General features: G+C 37.8%; 1 protein-coding gene across 1 annotated transcript in view; it reads left to right on the forward strand.

Moving 5' to 3' along the window:
* HSD17B12 (hydroxysteroid 17-beta dehydrogenase 12) overlaps nt 1-21,516 on the forward strand; it is a 158,089-nt gene that overhangs the window by 56,764 nt on the left and 79,809 nt on the right. The window lies entirely within an intron of this gene.

Here is a 21,516-nt window from a genome sequence, read left to right on the forward strand (position 1 = left end):
AAAGGGATGCTTTAAAATGGGTCATCATTTTTTTTCAAATTAATATGGGACTGTTCAAATTTCCTTAAAATGTCTTTTCCTGACTCCATTGTTGTTAGGAGTTGGATTCTCTGGTTATTTTATCATGTTCTCCTTCCACACCTGAGTTCCTTTTCTGTTGCCTTTATTTCAATATTCTTGCATTTTTTTTAACTCTTGACATCATTGCCTCTAAATGTATATCATATGTAATTGAAGAAAAATACAGAAGGCAGTCTATATACATATGAGAGGGAATCTTTTGAAGCAGCTTTCTTCTTAGTCAGCTATGGCTTGAGACCTGAATTACTATATAGCAAAGATTCTTTTTTTTTTTTTAAAGGTTTTATTTATTTATTTGACAGAGAGAGACAGCGAGCGAGAGAGGGAACACAAGCAGGGGGAGTGGGAGAGGAAGAAGCAGGCTCATAGCAGAGAAGCCTGATGTGGGGCTCGATCCCAGAACGCTGGGATCATGCCCTGAGCCGAAGGCAGACGCTTAACGACTGCGCCACCCGGGCGCCCCCAAAGATTCTTTTTTTTTTTTTTTAAAGATTTTATTTATTTATTTAACAGAGAGAGAGAGACAGCCAGCGAGAGAGGGAACACAAGCAGGGGGAGTGGGAGAGAAAGAAGCAGGCTCCCAGCGGAAGAGCCTGACGTGGGGCTCGATCCCAGAACTCCGGGATCACGCCCTGAGCCGAAGGCAGACGCTTAACGACTGAGCCACCCAGGCGCCCCAACCCCCCAAAGATTCTTAACTCATGTCTCATTAACCAACCAGACGGATAAAGCAGTGCTGTCCATTTCCTTGGTAGAACATCCGGATGGCTGTTCCCAGGGTGCTGACGGTTCTTGGCCAGTCGGCTTCTCAGTGTGACGCTTTTGCGCTTTTACCCCCACAGCCCAACTTACTGGCTTTAAGAGTCAGCTGTGTTTGTTCCCAAACTTACGCCGAGTGCATTTATTATTTAATATTCCACACACTGGTGCAAGATTTGTGTAAAAAGGGGGAGTTATTTCTATGAAAACTAACTTGAATGCTCTGAAAAAAGTGACAAAAGCGAGTTCTTTCAGAAATTAGCTGTCAAATTAGTGATGAACAGATAAATGTAAAATAATTGGAAAAAATGATAAAAAGTAAGAAATTTGCTCTCCAATTGTTTCATATGTGTTGAAATTTTCGTTGCACTCTAAAAGAACTGAAACTGCAGTCATAAATGGTGTATTATGGGCGTGGGTGAGACAGGAAAGTCTGGAGTACCAGTTAGCAGATCTAAACTCAGATGTAAGGCAGGGGTCCTCCCCAGAGGATTGGTGAATGAATCACATTCATGCAAGGTTTATTTAAATAAAATGGTTACAATGTGTATTTATCATTTTCTAGGATTCCCGCTTTAACTTCAATGAGTAGCCAACTAACAAACTGCTTCAATTCTTTCAGATGAGAGAGGATTTCTACTGTATTTTTTTTTCAGATTAATTGAGATATAATTGGTGTATAACATTGTGTAAGTTGAAGGCATACCACGTACTATATTTTATTATTAACATTACTACCTACTATTAACATTTATATGGTGCTTTATTATTTACTTATTCCCTCACATGTATTATCCTCTTTTATCTTTCAAACATCCTTGCGAGGTATATATTTTTGTTATTATTTCTTTCCAGACCATAACTGGTCCGGCTGGACAGATTACATATAAATGCACTTCATCTTTATGTAAAAAACAAATCTTTATAGATACTAATATTAAGTATGCCAAATCTTTTTTGGCATTTAAGGATTTTAACTTTCAAGTTTTGAAAGGCCCAAGACACAATATTTTGCAGTTTGGCTAAGGTGTGAATTTGAATTAAGCAATGGCACTAATGGCCTGAAGCAGTTAACTTCGATAGTAATTGAACTTCACATATTACCTGGATCTTAACACTGTTTCTTTCTTAGTTACTTGTGCTCGTGTGTATAATTAACTCTTACGGTGATAAAAATGTTGTGTCTGTGCACACATAGATAAAATTGGCTGTTAATGAAAGCATTTACTAGCTGCTGAAAGTAAAGTTTCATAGGTGAAAAATAGAACCTTTGATGAAATGGAAGGTTGAATTTTGAAATGCTGCGATCTGAACGAATCCACCATCTACTTGATCCCGAGACAAGTAAAAGCTACCTCATGACAGTCTTTTAGAAAGTGCTTCAGCCTGTACAAAAAATTGCTCAACAGAAGTATACTTTAATGATATTTGAGAATTTATTAACTTGTGATATGAGGTGACATGTGACTGTGGGCAGAGATGCAGTTCTGGATAAAGACAGGATCCTGTTCAAACATTTTCATGAAGGGACAGATGGTGACGCACTGAATTGACCTTTATTATGTTTTCCTGAGCATCATATAAATTTAATGAGAAAGGTGGTATCAGCAGACCAGGTCGTCAGTGCTAAGCTGAAGAAATACAATACACCTGTACAGGGTTTCAGCTCAGACGTAAATCATCTTTTTGGCAGGATAGTGTTTTCATGAACATTTCTATTCCAGGAGAAGGAAGGACCAGAATTTAATGTTGGCGAAGACAGACTAACTCTGTTTATACCTTCAACACGTCTTTATTGAATGCCTGTGCACCAGGCCTGATGCTAGAGAGTCAGCGTACAGTGGTGAGCATGACAGAGGCGCTCCTTGCTTTCATGGAACTCACATGCTAGCGGAGGAGACAGAGAAAAAAAATAGGTAAAAAAGCAAAAAAAAAAAAAAACAAAAAAAAAAACCACCCCAAAACCCAAAACAAATCAGACAAATAGATTGAATAATTGCAGTTTGTAATAGTGCCATGAAAGAAACAGACAAGGGGAGAACATGGAGAGGTTCTCATTTTGTAGCAGTGTGGTGAATTTGATGACTGACAGGGCGTTAAAGGGCCAGACCAATAACCTCTTGCCTGTATAATAGCACTCCAGTTATGCTGCTGGCGCCTTCGGTGACGAGAGTATGCACTGAGCTCTCTTAGGGGGTGTAGTGGTGGAGGGGTTGCGTGTGTAGTTTGCACATGATAAAGCCACTCCAGCATTCCTGTTTTCTGAAGCCTTTAAATCCCTGCCTCTGCATTATGCCAGGGAAGTGGTGGCCTCCCAACTTACTGAATGGAGGACCGTCATGGAGTCCAAGTTGCAGTGAGCCAACCAAGTTAACTCTTAGAGCCCCTTCCAGTTGTGTAAGCTAACAATTAAGTCTTCAGTCTCTGGTAAGTGATTCATATTTTTAAAAATATCCCAGTCTGGTATAGTATTATGTTTTCCTTGGTCTAACATTCTTAGAATCATTCTCACACGGATTTCCTAGGTATCTACCAATACAAATTGGCAAACTTTTGCAATTATTTTTGGGTGTCAGTTATCACTTTATGGATCTGACTTTATACTTGTTCCTCAAAGAATGCTGTGATCTTACCCTGTTATGAGTAGCAGTAAGGGATGGTCTCATTGGGTCTTGAGGAGAAGAGGAATTCTCTTGCAAGGAAACTGCTCTTAGCGTCATCATGAGGTTATACAGGTTCTTCAGTCCAGGAAAAGCTAATCTCTTCCAGCACAGGAGAGCAGGATATTTCTCTTTGCATTGGCAAGGGAGCCTCAGGATAGCTTCGGGGTTCAAGATCCTTGGCTTCAGTTGAGTCCACACAGATATCCCGATCCCAAGTCTCATTTAGTGTTTTCACTTTCGTACTTGAGACATGGTGAGTCTGTGGAGTTGAGCTTCCACACCGTCGTGCTCTACCTGCCGCGGTTAAATCTGATGCTAGCAAAGTGAACCCTGTGGCTGTAAAACATAAAGGTTTTTATTAGGGCTGCCATAGAAGTTCTCTGGTTCTCTGTTCATAAATGGGAGCTGAAAGTTTAAAGACCCAAGCTTGTCATTTTCTTTCTGTCAGTGCTCCAGTGCATTCTGAAGAAGCCATGCCCTACCACAATCTTTGTATTCATCATTTCTGCCCAACACAAATGTGACAGCCCCTTGGTCCCTTAAGGCACCTCTTCAGTGGATACTTCATTATAATCCGTAGCCAGAATTAATTTGATTAATGGTGATGCAATTGCATTATGGATCAAGTTAAACCAACACCAAAGACCTCTGAGGTCTGTTCTTGGGGATCCCACTCCTGATACCAATTTCTGTATCAGTCAAACTTCAGTCAAGAAACATAAGTCAGGCAAGTTACTTTAGGCCATCTTATCTTTTCTAGTCCAGCTCTTACATTCACTCCAGGAGGTTAAACTCATCCCTCCTTTCCTAGGTGACTAGAAGAAGAAAAGAAGAAAGGAGGGGATTGAAAAAGAACCACATGCCAATTGAGAAAAAACAGGGACTCTTCTGGGCTCCTATCACCTTCTGACTCTCCACTGTTGTTATGTAAACTTGGGGATTCTGTTTCTTTAGAAGCACTTTCTTGTGAGTGTGGAGGACAACCTACTTATCAAAGTTCTTCAGGAAAATTTGTAAAAGATTATATATAATTTAGTGGGGAACTAAATGTTTTGCCAACAATGGATAAGTGCCTTCTCGGGACTGACTGCTTTGATGAATTTTCGCTTCTTTGTAAGGATACCTGTCACCTGTTGAATTAATACAAGCCGATAGTCAACACATATATAATAAGCTTATTTTATTATCTTTGTTAGCCAGGATTATTAATATATTCAGTATTTTTGTCAATTTTGATTTGTCAAAGGAAAAAACTCCTAGATAATTTTTGAACTCTGAGCTAAGTTTTTACTTGCAAAAAGCACAATGCAAAGACTAGCTTTTAAGAACAATGTATTGGCTCACGGAATATAGAGATGGTGATATTTACAGTTCGTATTTGTGATGGCAGTTGGTGATTCTGATTGCATTCACTTTAATCAGCTTTGATTTTAAAAAACACACATTTCTGTCTTTGATTAAAAAAAACAAGGGATGTTTGGCTTAGTCAGAAGAGCACCTGACTCTTGATCTCTGGGTCTCGAGTCTAAGCCCATGTTGGGTGTAGAGATTACTTAAATAAATCTTAAATAAATTTAAAAAACTAACCAGGCTGTTTCTGTCTTTTTGCTAATTATCTCAGGGTGTAAAGCTTTGGGATGGCCCTGTAAATCCATGGTCTCTTGAAATGTAAAGCTTTTAGAAATGTAAATCTTACTGGTCTGTAGTTCACAGAGGAATAGGGTTAGGTAAAAAAAAAAAAAAAAAAATCAGTTTCACTTTTTCAAACCTTACCTCTGATCAAATCTGTATAGTTAGGTGTAGATTTGACCAAATAAGTTTGTTTGACAATTTTCTGATGCACTCTCAATATCATTAATGTGATGCCTTGTTATATTTAGCTTGTTTCATTTACATAAGGACAACCGGGTATTAGTGAACCTTTTTATTTTCATGTTTAATGAAACTGGAACCGCATGATGTTAGGATCCCAGAGTTGACTTCATGCAGCCCCTAGAGTCTTATATGTTTTTCTGTCACTTCTGTCGTTACTTAAAAGTTCACATATTCTAAGGTAAGGAACCACCATGAACCAAAACCCAGATGGTTTGCCTCTCCTGGTTTTGCCTGTGGCGCCTATGATTGTAGAGGTATCCTCTTACTCCAAGATCCCCAGATTTGTCAATGCTTCCAGAAAGTGACATTCTGCACTACTCATGAGACCGAGATCCCACAGGCCATGGAGCAGGTGCCAGGATAGTTTCTTTGAAGCATTGTTTCTACATATTGGAGTGTAATTATTGTTCCTTACTAGTGGGCTTGTCATGCCTGATTAAATGAGATTTACCGTTAAATGAAACATTTCTGGCATGGTCATGGTTACAAATTTGTTTTATCTCATTATATCCTGGTAGGAGGAAGGATAGATTCTTATTGAGCCTATGCAAATAATTACATTGCCATGTAAGGTGAAAAAACTCAGTAAGGACATGTATACCATCTGACCATCATTCTGATTAGTTTTGCAGACAAGGCCAATCAATATGGGTTGTATTTTTTATACAGTTTCCATCTTTAAATTTACCTAAACAATTTAATATCTTATGTTCCAGTTGCTGTTGCTGCATAACAACTACCCCAAACTTCTCAATGTGAAGTAATAACCATTTTAGGGGCTCAAAAATTCTGCTGATCAGGAGTTTCACCAGGACTCGGGGGACAATTCTTTCGCTTCTCATGGCATTACTTAGTTCCCCAACTGTGATGCTCAGCTGGTGGAGAGGCTGGTTCAAAAGATTTAAGATGACTTCTGTCACAGGGCTGGTGCCATGGTCAGGAATGACCGGAAAGCTGGACTCAGCTGGGACTGTTGGCCGGAGTGCCTATGCATAGCCTCTCTAGCATGGCCAGATCAGGGTAGTTGGACTCCTCCCAGGGTAACTGTCATCCCTCACAGTGAATGGTGCAAGACAACGAAGCATAAGCTGATGGCCTTTTTGTGACCTACTCTCAGAACTCATATAGCGTTACTTTCCCGTATTCTGTTGGTCAAAGCAGACACGAGCCTGCCCAGATTCAAGGTGAGAGGAAGACTCCACCTCTTGATGGAGGAGTGACATGGTAACATTGGAAAGGAGTGTGTGGGAGGGGAGGTATTTTTGGAAAATGAAACCTGGATCTGGAAAATATAATCCGCCACAGTTTATAAGCTATATTAAGGTTTTTCAGGGAATATTTTTTCTCGATTTCCAGGGCATCAGTTGGAGCAACACACCATTCAAAGAGTGCTTCCTCGTTCCAGTTTGCTCAAGGACAGCCAGCCACAAAGGGGGTGGGGCAGTAAAAAATTAAGAAGAAAGAAAAATGTTTTCTCAAAACCACTGTTAAATTTCCTTCATTGATCTCATTCAGTTGCAGAATTAATTCTTGTCCTGTTGGGTTTGGGTCGAAAGCATTCAAGAGCCCTATGGATACTGACTCAGTTTCCTGGTATAATCCGTCCCATAATCTTAGCTTGGTGGCAGTGTCAGGTTACACTGGGAAGGAAGTCTGACACAGGAGTTGATTCTTTACAGCATCAGTGACAGTCAAGAGTAGTGGAACAGACCTCCATCTGCTGAGGCTATTGTTCTTTGGGTGTTCTTCCTAAAGACTCAGTTTTCTGACCTCTAGCTTATGGGCCTCCAGCTTTTGGCAAGCTTGGAAGAAAAGTGGGAACCACCTGTTAATAAGACTGATGGTCTCTGGGTCACTTATTACAGTAATTATCAGTGTCAGAATAGAATACCCTATTCTGGTATTGTATAGAGCTAATTAATGATTTAGTCAGTGATTTGTCTCAGGGCATGGGCCTTATGGTGGACACTAAAAGCATTGATAAAGCCCCAGGGATTTCTATAAAGTGTGTTTTAAGATTGCCACCAATTAACTGTAATCTTAGATATTTTGTTCATAGTCGTGTGCCAGGCTGTGCACAGGAGCATGAATATGTTTCTGTCCATCCTGAAAAGTATACACATGTTGGACGATGTTTATGATTAGTCACACTTTGGCTCTACCCATGTTATGGACTTGATAAACAGGGCAGCTCTCAAAGAGAGTTGAGCTAATTAAAGATACAGAGAATATACAACATATCTAGTTTTTTCCTAATAGCCTCTCTGCTCAGTAGTGCTACCTAGTGGCCGTCTGGGGGAAATACCAGTGATAGTTTGGGTATAACGTCTGTCTTAATCAGTTTTATTATTTTTAATTTTGTGGCCCGAATTTGTGAAAGCAGTAGCGTAAAGAGTTGCCAGGAGACTAGTGGTTATAGCAAAATATAAACATAAGTGTCAGGTCCCCAAGACAAGAAATGATTAGAGTCGTGGTTTAAGTGACAGTAATTAAAATAAAGCATAGCCTCAAGAAACAACAATTATTAGGAAATCCAGCTTTTTTAGAAACGAGAAACTTTTGTTAAAAAACGATTCAAGGGCATGACAAAAGTCAACAGAAAAGCTTAAAAAGTTAACAGGCTGTTAGAAAGTGAGAGTGTTTTGGGGAGATAAGGAACCTTTGTTGGCCAGGCTGGATACTGAAGGTATCCAGAATAATTTTTTTACAGCTTTCTCATTAAGGGAAGACTATATTATCAAAGATCAAGTTTCTTCTCAACAACTGGTTTCAAACTATTTAATTCATAAGCTTTCTTTGTTCATTTTAATATATTTTATACACTTACTTATACATATATTTAGATAAGTTAACACTTTCACCTGAAGCTTAAAATGTATTAACTTTATGTCTCATTATTACATTGTAAGAAGATCCACCTATCACAATGACTTTGCCGTCCCAGTCAGGGTTTTCTTTAAGATGCCTCCTTCTTTAACTCACTTTGATATTAGTATAGTGTCTTAGGGTCAATTAAGAATCTTAGAAGTTATATTTAAGTTGACAGTGCAGAGCAATACAGTCATTATTGATACCAAGTTTGTCCGAGAAATGACATTTGCAAATTTTACACAGAGGACAGGAAGAGTAATTAACATCAATGATTTGCAGCATTGTCTGAAGTTAGAAGAGCCGATCCTTTCATAAAGACACCAGGTGTCATAACTTAAAATAGTTTGTGGAAGCAGTGATAATATAGCTAACTGATAAAACCTATGTGGAAAATATAGAAGTTCAAAGAATGGAATGTTACAATGGCATTATATTTCAGAGTGTGATATGATCAGAAAGAAGACATATAGCTACTTGTAAAATTAAAATGGTCAAACCAGTTCTAATTTGGCCAATGTTTTACCTTAATTAGGACTTTATATCTTGGATTCTTAAATAATTCTTTGTTTATTTACCAATTATTAAAAATACTTCAAAAGTTTATTAGTACATTTAAAAATAACTATTAGTTGCTAGCCAAATGTCTCTTTGAATTTTATACTGTTGCTGCTTGAGCTGTCCATTTCTGTGAGAATGATTTTTCTGAAATTTCCAGCACATTTTAAAGCATTAGACGTTTTGTCCTTGTCTGGTCATTCTTGAATTTTCTCTTCTCAGATTTAAGGGAGCACTGATTAGTCTCTATAAGCCACTCAGAAGAGGCTTTTTAAAATATAAAATAGTTGGTTGAAGGTATTGTTCAGGTCTCCTGTATCTTCATTGATTTTTCTGTCTACTTGTTCTTATCAGTTACTGGGGGCCGGGGGGGTGGGGGAGTTGAAATTTCTAACTATAATTACGGGTTTGTCTGTTTCTTTGGGTCTGTTTTTTTTGTTATTAGATGCGTTAACATTTAAGGGCATTACGTTCTCTTGATGAATTCATTCCTTTATCATTATGAAATGACCTTATTCTTAGTAATATTCTTTGCACTGAAATCAGCTTTGTTTATCTTTCTTTGGTTAGTGTTAGCATGGTATAAATTTTTTTCTGTCTTTTAACCTATATGTGCTTTAAATTTAAAGTGGGTTTCTTGTAGACATCATAGATTTGTAAGAAATTCAATCTGATGACCTCTGCCTTTTAATTGGGGTTCTCAGACCATTTACACTTAATGTTATTGTTGATAGGATTGGGTTAAGATCTACCCATTTACTCTTTGTTTTCTGTTCATCTCATCTGTTCTTTGCTCACTTGTTTTTTTTCTGCCTATGTTTGGATTAATAATATGTTTTTAATCATTCTATATTATTTCCTTCCTTGGCTATTGGCTATACATCTTTTTTCTTTGTTTTTACTGATTGCTTTAGAGTTTGTGGTGTTTAGCTTGTCACGGGCTACTACTACTTGATGTAAAGCACAAGAACCTGACGACAGTATACTCCGTTTCCCCGCTGTTTTATTTGTTTCTATATATGTTATGAATTCTATAACATTATTTTTGGCATAAATAGTCAATAATATTTTAAAGAGAATTAAATTTATTTTTATTTTTTAAAGTCTTCGTTATTTACACACATTATTATTTCTGATGTTCTTCATTCCTTTTTATGGATACATAATTCAGTCAAGAATCTTACTTTTTCTTTCCTGTCTGAAAGATTTCCTTTTATATCTCTCATCATGCTGGTCTGCTGGTGATGAATTCTTTTTGTAAGTCTGAATGAAAACGTTCAGTTTTGAATGTATTTTCTCTGGGTATAAATTTTCGGATGACAGATTCTTTCTTCCCCTTTCAGTACTTTACTTTGCTTCATTGTGTTCTGGCCTATAGTGTTTTTGACAAGAAGTCTGCTGTCTTTCCTATCTTTTTTTTTTTTTTTATACCACCTTGTATAAGTCACTTTTTTCTTTTTTTCTCTGGTTACTTTTAAGATTTATCTTTTTATCACTGGTTTTAAGGAATTTGAGTATTCTGTCCCTTGGTGTACTTTTCTTCATGTTTCTCCTATTTGGAGTTGATTGAGCTTAAATTTATGTACTTATAATTTTCATTGTATTTGGGAAAATTGGGGCCATCAAATATTTTTTCTATGCTTCACTCTCTTTTTAGGCTTCTGGTTATACATATATTAAATGGATTAAAGTTGTCTCTCAACTTACTGATGTTGTCTTTCCTTTTCTTTTGGTGGGAGGGGTCTCTTTTTGTGTTTCATTTTAGAGAGTGTCTATTGCTGTGCCTTCACAGTCACTAATACTTTTTTCTCTAGTGTATAATCTGCCATTAGTCCTGTTAGTATGTGTTTTTTTTTTTTTTTTAATCCAGACATTTTATTTTTCTCTCAAAATAAAATTTTAGGTCATTTTTGTATCCCCCTTATCTCTTTTAAAAATGTTCGCCCTCTACTTTTTTGAACATACAGCAGCCCTTATCTGTGGGGAATATGTTCCAAGGCCCCCCCGCCCCCAGCCTGCCATGGATGCCTGAAACTGTGGATAATACTGAGCCCTGTACATATTGTGTTTTTTTCATATATCCATACTTACGATAAAGTTTATAAGTTAGGCTCAGTAAGAGATTAACAATGAAAATAATAAATAGAATAATTGCAATATACTGTAATAAAAATTATATGAATGTTAGTCTCTCGAAATAACTCATTGTACTGTACTCACCCTTCTTGTGCTGGTCTGAGATGATGAAATGCCTACATGATGAGATGAATGACATAGGCATTGTGACCTAGCATTGGGCTACTATTGACCTGCTGATGATTCATCAGAAGGAGAACCATCTGTTTCCAGACCATAGCTGATTGTGGCTAACTGAAGCCTTGGAAAGCAGTACTGTGAATAAGGGAGGATTACTGCATATAGTGTGCTCTTGCTCTTGTTTTATCCTTGTTTTTCTTGTTGTTAGTCTTGCTCGTGCTCTCTCTGTCCACTGTCTGGTAATTCTAGGGGCTCTGTCTTCCCCACATGCTCAAGTCTGTTTCCTCAACTCAGGGGAACTGCTGATCTCTATTTGATCTCTCTTCATTCCAGTCTAAAAAATCTGTAGGCAATAAGTTAGGACAGCTGTAGGGCTTCCCTCATTTGTTTCCCTTCTCGTGGCTCTGACTGTCCTGAACTGTCTTATCTTGCACTGACTGAAAACCATTGTTTCATGTATTTTGTCCAGTTTTTTTCAGTTTAAGGCGATGGAGTAAATCTAGTCTCTGTTATACCATCATGGCTGGAAACAGAAGAACCCCATACCCACTCCTTTTTACCCTTATAGATTTCCTGGTAAATATAATTATTATCTTTGCACATGTCTATAAATGTTTGGTTTGCATTAGGCTTTAAAAATATATATATATATATATATATATATATATATATATATATATATATATATATATTTTTTTTTTTTTTTTTTTTTATTTATTTGTCAGAGAGAGAGAGAGGGCACAAGCAGGGGGAGCGGCAGGCAGAGGGAGAAGCAGGCTCCCCGCTGAGCAAGGTGGCTGATGCAGTACCTGATCCCAGGACCCTGGGATCCTGACCTGAGCCAAAGGCAGATGCTTAACAGACTGAGCCAGCCACGTGTCCCTGCATTAGGCTTTAAAAAACAAACAGGACAAAATCTTTTTGCATATTTGCCCTGGGGCTGGTATGGTTAAGGGGGATGGGTCCACTTCCCAAGTGTTATTTTGGTGACTGAAGAGCTCTTGTGAAACATTTTAGTATTCTTAATCTTGCACAGAAAGATACTTTTGAAATTTAGTTTATGTTCCAATTTTGACACAAGTGGTTTTCTAAGCTAACCTGGGATCCTGTTGTAAAGCTGTCCAACTAAGCATTCACCAAGTGTACCTTATTGCAACTTCATTACTGTTTGTTACCAATCATTTACTCTTCAGAGAACAACATCTGTAATATGGGTGGATATTTTGTTAGAAATGTAGCCTACCTACCAATTAGTTGGCCCAGCCAAATTAGCATGTGTTGATCTGCATCTCCAATTAAGCAGCTGCTTGAATGTTGCTGTTCTACATAGCTGGCATTAGGCGTGTGGGAGTGTACTGCACCATGGCCAGACACTAGCTATACCTCTTAATTAAAACATTTGCTTATGTTTGCATGGTTTCTTTAAAACAGCAAGTGGGCTTTCCAATTGGATTATTGATGGCTCAGTAACTTTTAAGTAAAAAAAAAAAACTTTTCTTAGTTGAGGAAATGTGGGACCAAGGTGTTCTGAAATGAGTCCCATTTAAGTAGATGATTGGTGTTTCTCCTCCCACTTTAAAATTATTAGTTGTTATTCTAAGTGGATAACTGTAATTTGGGGTACGGACTTAAACTATAGAAGAATTCGTAGAAAGGCATATTCTTTGGATGTATTTATAAAGTTCTTCAGTACTTTTATGTAGGGATTGCTTCCCTTTTCATCAGGGAAAGAAAGTACTTTGAAAGTTTGGTGGAAAAGGTTCACTTTAACTTGATTTTTCCATCAAATAAAGTTATATATTTTCTTGTCAATTATCCACCGTTTTAGTAGTCTTGTTGTACCATTACTTCTTAAATGCAGAGTTTATGTTGCATGCTCCTCTTTAACTATAAATCTCTAACTACAAAGTGCTAATTTAAGTCACTTAGTGCTATACCCGATACTAAAATGAAAGGGAAGATGAGTCCATTAAAATCGACAAGAAATTTCATAAAGTTTGAATTATTTTATTCCTTCACTGTTAAGAAAAACCAATAGAATTAATATCTAATGACAATAGCTAATAGTAATAATGTTCATGTCAAGTCAGCTTTCATTGTGTTTCCATTCTGTTTAATGCTGTAGTGATGCGTAAAATCTAAAATGTAATCACTCTTCAATAACTGATAAAAATACTAAACCACAAAATGTAAGTATATTCATTTTTTGGGAAAACTTAGTAGAATCATATTTAGGCATGTGTAGTTTAGTAGACGTACCCCACATAATTTTAAAAGTCATTCTGTTTAGAACTACTGATTGACTAAACCCCTCACTTTTTAAATATGGAAACTAAGTCTGAGAAACCAAGTCCTATCTAGTTAATGACTGAAGTGGGCAGAGTCTTCAGCTTCTTGTGCTATGTTCTCCATTACCCCTCTGCTCTTAATTTGTGCTTTAAATATTGTAGCTGGGGAACTAAGTGATCATTTTGGGGGAGGTAAATGTCCGCCAAAGCATAATATCACAGTTACGTAGCATTAAGAGTTTAAAAAACAAACTAAACTGAACTTGCATCATGACTGTGTTTGAACGCAGTTACCCATTACAGTTATTATCATTGGATTAATTTTAGGATATGTGAGCATTTTTATTAAAATGGCTGTATATATTCCTTTTCATTTTTAAAAAATTTTTTGAATAACTTTTAAGTATAGTTGACATCCAATGTTATAGTAGTTTCAGGTGTGAAACAGTGGTTCATATCTCTATACATTATGATATGCTTACCACAAGTGTAGCCTCCTTCTGTCACCATACAACACTAGTACAGTATCATGGACTATTTTCCCTATGCTGTACCTTTATTCCCATGATTTATTCATTTCATAACTGGAAGCCTGTATCTCCCACTTGCCTTCACTCATTTGTCCATCCACCCATGACCCTTCCCTCTGACAACCATCGGTTTGTTCTTGGTAAGATTGATTCTGCTTTTTGTTTGTTTATTCCTTTGCTTTATTTTTTAGATTCCACATATGAGTGAAATCACATAGTACTTGTCTTTCTCACTCTGACTTATTTCATTTAGTATAATATTCTTAAGTCCATCGATGTTGTTGCCAGTGGCAAGATTTCATACCTTTTTATGGCTATATAATATTCAGTGTGTGTGTACACCACATCTTCTTTATCTATTCATCTTTTGATGAACTCTTTTTTTTAAAAGATTTTATTTATTTATTTGACAGATAGACAGCGAGAGAGGGAACACAAGCAGGGAGAGTGGGAGAGGGAGAAGCAGGCTCCACGCTGAGCAGGGAGCCTGATGCAGGGCTCGATCCCAGGACCCTAGGATCATGACCAGACGCGAAGGCCTGACTGAGCCACCCAGGCACCCCTTTTGTTGAACTCTTAAGTTGCTTCCATATCTTGGCTATTGTAAATAATGCTGCAATAAACATAGGGGTGCATGTATCCCTTTGAATTAGTGTTTCATATTCATTGGGTAAATACCCAGAGCTATAATTACTGGATCATAGGGTAGTTCTATTTTTAATTTTTTGAGGAAACTCCATATTGTTTTCTACAGTGGCTGAGCCTTTTTACATTCCCACTAATAGTACACAAGGGTTCCTTTTTCTCCATATCCTTGCAAACACTTGTTATTTCTTGTCTTTTTGATTCTAGCTATTCTGACAGGTATAAGGTAATATCTCATTGTGGTTTTGATATGCATTTCCCTGATGTTTAGTGATGCCGAGCATCTTATCATGTGTCTGTTGGCCATCTGTATGTCTTCTTTAGAAAAATATCTATTCAGGTCCTCTGCCCATTTTTTAAATTTAAATTTTAGGTCGTTAACATGCAGTGCACTGTTGGTTTCTGGAGTAATATTGAATGATTCATCACTTACATACAACACCCAGTGCTCATCATAACAAGTGCCCTCCATAATACTATCTAGCCCATCCCCTACCCACATCCCTCCATCAACTCTCAGCTTGTTCTCTGTTAAGAGTCTCTTATGGCTTGTTTCCCTCTCTCCCTTTTTTTCTTTTCCCCCTTCCCATGTAGTTATCTATTTTCTTTCTTAAATTCCGCATATGAATGAGATTATATGGTATTTGTCTCTCTCTGACTTACTTCACTTAGCATAATACACTCTGGCACCATCCATGTCATTGTAAATGGCAAGGTTTCCTTCTTTTTAATGGCTGAATAATATTCCTGTGTATGTGTGTGTGTATGTCACATCTTCTTTATCCATTCATCCATTGATGAACATTTTGGCTCCCTCCATGGCTTGGCTATTGTTGATAATACTGCTGTAAACATCGTGGTGCATGTATCTTTTCAAATTTGTATTTTTGTATCCTTTGGGTAAATACCTAGAAGTGTAGTTGCTGGATCATAGGGTAGTTTCATTTTTAATATTTTGAGGAACCTCCATACTGTTCTCCAGAGTGGCTGCACCAGTTTGCATTCCCACCAGCAGTGTAAGAGGGTTCCCTTTCTCCGCATCCTCACCAACACCTATTGCATTCTATATACCAATAACAAAGCAGCAGAAAATTCTGGAAAGCCTTTATTCATCCTTTGGGTGTCTTTTAGGACTGGTTTGTGAGGCTGGTTGTTGGACCACTAGCAAGGTAGACGACACCCTCGTCGGTGGGACCCCAGCTTTCCTACTGCTACAGTGTTGGCCACTCTGCTTTGATCAGTTTTGTACATTGAGTTTTGCATCCTTTTGATAAAAAGACCTATTGCAGTGAAGTTTGAGAACCATTGCTGTAGATAAGTCCCCACACCTTCTTGGTCAGTCCTTACTGTGTCCTAACAAAGGACCTGTTTCACTCAGCATGTGTCTCCATGTGCCTAGCCTTTTCATCCTCCTCACAGAAAAAAATATCATCTTCTCTAAGAACCAACCTTTTGCTGGTATCTTGATTCCCAATCTCTTACTGGTTCCCTAAGGACTTGTTCCCACAACATTGCTCTCCTCTGATGTCTCTAACAGATACCCTTTAGCCAGGTTTTTTTTTGGCCTGATTTTTGTTTTAAAGATCAGCACATTTCACTTAATCACATAAATCTTAATGTATGTCTTCTTTTGAAAATCCAAATGCTCTGTTAACCATGGGCCTGGCATTCCTGTAGAGCAGCAATCCGTTGGCATTGAGAACCAGTTGCCCTTTAGGTGGGGCCTGCCCTGTCAAGTTTGTCCCAGCCTGTCCCTGCTCACACAGTGCATGCGCATATACTTTTATTAGGCTCTCTTCATGAACTTGAGTAACATGCTTGGCCCCAAGGACCTTTCAGTTTGTGACTTCTGTTATCCTTTACAGTCTTTCTCAGCGCATCTAGGGAGAAATTCTATTCCATTTGTGTCACTGTCAATGAAATAGTTCTTCTTGTATGGTATACTTACACTTTATAAATATTCTCCATTAATTTTGCTTTTGTCTCCTAACAAACATATCTGTAAATGTTAATACTAAAAACAATATAAACTCAGGGTGTAAGAAAACTACACACATACAGGTTAGGAAGCCATCACAAAATTCTGGGAATCACATGCTCCCTCCCAATTTCTGCCCTTTCTTTCCTCCCCTGAGCTTCTTCATTTTAATTTTAATTGAATTTCTAACATTATCTAATATTAATTAGTTTCTAATACTATCATTAATTTTTACTTCTTTGGTGTTTTTATACATTGTGTAATATACTATGTATTCTTTTGAGTTTGGGCTTCTTCAGCATATAATGTATAGATGCAGCAGAAATGCGTTCACATGTGCTCCAAAGACATGCCCCGGATTGTTCCCAGTAACATTACTGATAATAGCAAAAAACTGTCGCTCATTTATTTTCATCCTTTGTGAATATACTACAATTTAGTTATCTATTCCATTGTTGATGGACATTTGGGTTGTTTCCCGTTTTTTACTGTTTCTTTTGGATCTGTACCTATAAGAGGACTTATATTCTTGAGACATACTGATAGTCTCTTTGTCATACATAAAACGTTGCTGTTTCTAATCAAATACAATTCTTAAGATAATGTTGTAAATACAGTAGCAGACTTGGAATTAGCACCTAGACCTTAAGTCCTTCTGTGGACTGCCACCTCACAAACAAAACAAAAAACACGAAGGCGAGTGCATGATAAAAAAAAAGAGAGAAGAAATTGCAAATAAGGTATGCAAATTAAGTCCTAATTCAAGGCAGGGTCACATGTGGTCTAGTCAAACCCACCTTGGGGAAAGGTCTGGGGAAGAATCTGAGAAAGGCGTTACCACAGGCAACAAAGGCATAAAGTCATAAAGGAGAGAATTTGCGTAAAGGCATAAAGGAGAGAATTTGAGGGCTATATTAAAGAGCCATACTGAGCCAAAGCATTCAAGAGTATTTGTGGACACTGGTCACTATTTTACCCCCATTAACTATGGTCAAACAGGTGATAGGTCACACGGCTACAGTTTTAATCATCCATACCAAGGTTTTGATTTTTATGTCTTAGCTCTTGGTATGCTTTATGAATTTTAAACCTAAACATATCTATAGTTTGAAAGTGGACTATCTAACCTTTTAACTTAACTGCTTTTAAATTTTTTAACCTACAAAGATTTGGCCCCAAGGACATTGGGTAACTGACATAAGTCAGTTTACCTGGAAGTTCGCCCTCCGTTGGCATGGTTCCAAGTGGTGAGTGGTTACTAATGAGGATATGTAAAGTACATTTTAAAGATCACGTTAGGGATGATGGAGCCTAAATATGCTGCAAATTATTGCATTAAATGGAAAATAAGCAGTTGTAAGATCCCCCTCTACCCGTTTTTGTTTTGTTTTTTTTTAAGGATTTTATTTATTTATTTGTCAGAGAGAGAGAGAGAGCACAAGCAGGGTGAGCAACAGGCAGAGGGAGAAGTAGGCTCCCTGCCAAGCAAGGAGCCCGATGTGGGACTCGATCTCAGGACACTGGGATCATGACCTGACCTGGAGGCAGACGCTCAACCGACTGAGCCACCCAGGCGTCCCCCACCCATTTTCTCTTAAAAGTTCATTCTTGAAAATGTGAGACCATCATAATCAAATCATGAATTAAGATATTTTTGTTATTTCTTTGGCTTTGTCTTCTTTCCATCACCCTTTCACACTCAGTGCTAAAGTGTTATTAATTTTCTCCTGGCACAACTACACGATGATTTCTATAAGGACTTAATACTACTTCAGTCATCATTTTACATAGCAGCATTGCCTCTGGGACTTTCATACAATGCAGCTGCTTATGGTAGATGAAGGAAATCAAGTATTGTGGTGCAGACTTTTAGGGATATTAATATAGTTTTGAAAGCAAGTAAAATATCCTACATACTAGCTTGCGATCCTGTATGAATGGAGACTCAATCCATAGGAATGGTTCCTTTTTCTTGAATGGAATGAGCATTGTGAGAATACCTACTGTTTCTGATCCTTTTTGTGACTGAATTTTAAGTTGCCAGATTCTTATGAATGATTTTGGGAGAAAGAAAATACTTTCAAGCCATTTTGAAGATGTTTTGAAAAATTTTAAAGAATATTTTGAGGATAAATTTTTGTCTTACTTGGTTTTTAAAATATTTCAGTTTATTTTTAAAAGTAAGCTTTATTTTTTAGAGCACTTTTAGGTTCATAGCAAAATTGAGTGGAAGGTACAGAGACTGTCCATATACACACAGCGTCGCTTACTATCAAAATCCTGAGTGGTACCTTCATTCCAATTGACGAACCTATGTTGACATATCACTCTGACCCCCAAAATCCATAGTTCAGTGTAAGTTTTTCATCCTCTTGGAAGGAATAAATTTAAATCTCAAACTTTTGTTGTTATATGCTGCCTACAAAACGTTTCTTTTTGATGTCTGCATTGGATTCCTTAGCTTATTCCGCTTTGACTTTAAAAAATGGCATGGGAAGTACATTTTTTTGCTCTTCTTCCTTTTATTTTTTTTAAGTTTAACATTTAACATTTTCAAAAACTAAATTTTGCTATGAGCCTGTCTTTACTGTCTTTATATTGTACGCAGGGCATAGGCTGAAAGGGGTCAGTTTAGATTTCCGGTCAGAAATGGATATGCTTGTAGAGACCAGACAGCTGTGGAAATGAATCAGGTAGGCTGGAGTGAGGCAAGAAGGAGTGGTGAGGCCTGGAGAACTGAGGACCCCTCCCCAGGTAAAGATGGCAGCTCTACCTTATTGTTACCATGTTGCAGTGCAAGCCTGGGGTGCCATATTTTCCAGTTATATTAAAAGAATTTAAAAGGGAAACTAAGATGACTTATATAAGACTTTGCAATTTTATATCACCTTAACCTTAATTGGGACTAAACAAAGTTGAGGACCCACCAACACATGGACCACTATTTTCATAATTTATTTTTATTGAGCCATTATTTCTATAATGATTATATGTGCTAGGGACTGCTCTAAGAGCTCAGTAGAACTCATCCTTGAATCATTGAACAGCTGTCTGAGATTGGTATTTCTGTTATCCCCATTTGAGAGAGGATACAAGTAAGATACAGAGGGGTAATTGTGCTAAGCAGAATTTTTTTTTTTTTTAAGATTTTATTTATTTATTTGACAGCGAGAGACAGCGAGAGAGGGAACACAAGCAGCGGGGAATTGGAGAGGAAGAAGCAGGCTCTTCACCGAGCAGGGAGCCGAATGCGGGGCTCGATCCCAGGATGCTGGGATCATGACCTGAGCTGAAGGCAGACACTTTATGACTGAGCCGCCCAGGCGCCCCTGTGCTAAGCAGAATTCTAAGATGCTCCTGAAGATTCCTGTTCCATGGTGTGCACACCCCACGTAATCCCCTCCTTTTCAGTGTAGGCAGGACTGGTGGATATAATGGATGACATTCTTGTGATTAGGTTACATTATATGGCAAAGGTGAAATGAACTTGCAGATATATGGTCTCATCAGTTGACTTTGAGTTAATCAAAAGGAAAATTATCTTTGGTGGGCCTGACCTAAGCAGGTGAGCTCTAAAAAAGCCTGTTCAAGTCTTCTCTAAGGTTAGAGGTTTAAAGCACCAGAAATGCTCCTCTTTTGGCCTTGAAGAAGCACAGTGCTGTGTGTGGGGAGGGCCATATGGCAGGGAATGGCAGGTGGCCTCTGGGAGAGGGGTCCCCAGTTTTACAATTGCAAGGAATAGAATCCTGTCAACAAACAAAGGGTGAGTTTGAGGGTGGAGCCTGAGCCTCAGATGAGATCACAACCTTCTGAGACCCTGAGCAAAGGACCCAGGTATACCATGGTTGCATTCTTGACCTACAGAAACGGAGATAAGGAGCACGTATTGTTTTAAATAGCCAAGTTTGGTAATTTATGATGCAGCCATAGAAAACTAATAGGGTCACATTGCCAAGGAGTGGCAGAACTGGGGTTTGGCCCCAGGCAGCCCAGCTACAGAGTACTCTGCCTTGTGTGATCACTCCTATCCAGAGAGCTCTTTGAACAGTAATTGTAAAAATGTTTTTTCAAAGCTGCTTTTCTGTCCCGCATAACCACAACGTACACATTCTACTATGATCTGCTTCATAAATCCACTTTTATGGGCAACTCGAGTTAATTTCTTCAAGTTCTCTTTTTATCTTTTCCCCTAAATTAAAAAGCTGATAGATACACACATACACAAACACAGTTATATACATGGTTAACGATTACTTACATATTATATATTGAAATTTGTTATTAAAAAGCAAGATTTTTTTTGGTATTGTGAACAAATATAAATGTTCCCTTCCTAATCTCTTTTGTATAAAATTGTGAGGACTAAGCATTTTAGAGTATGTAAATAGAGTATTTGCTGAAAGCTCTGTGAGGTATTGTGGAAAGTTTATTTTCCTTGATTCAGTTTGAAAACGATGATGGAATATTTTAGAACTTGTTCGTTTAATTAATGATAATTCATCTTGAACTTTTTGACCTTCAGAATGTACAGTTTACCTTACATTTCAGAATCATGAGATGGAGTTTATCATTTTTCACTTTACTTTCATCCACTTTTAAATATGTGGGTGGCAAATGAGACCTGCTCAAAGCAGTGGGGAGGACATAGCAGGAATATAGATAATGTACTGTGTGGGCAGTAAGAACTCTAAGGAGAACCCAGTAGGCAGTTATCAGGTCTTGTTGTATGCATTAATAATTAATGGATCTGAATGATTAAGGATTATCCACCTTCTTAAATGAACTGGAATCCAGACCTTTTAAAAAAAAAAAGTTCCATTTTGGACTGTGAAATAAACTGACGACATTGCTTTTATCTAGAATGCTCTATTAAATACCAAGAATTGATGGCAGAGCATGATGCTGTGACCAGGAATTAGTCATTGGGTGACCTGGATCCATCTTGAGTCTTCCAGTGAGGATCTTTGGTACCTGAGAGACCTGGTCGTCTGTTGTACTTTGTGCAGGACAGGTAT

The sequence above is a fragment of the Ursus americanus genome, chromosome 24 (genome assembly GCF_024610735.1).
Source record: "Ursus americanus isolate L20-20 chromosome 24, mUrsAme1.1.p, whole genome shotgun sequence".
NCBI lineage: Eukaryota > Metazoa > Chordata > Mammalia > Carnivora > Ursidae > Ursus > Ursus americanus.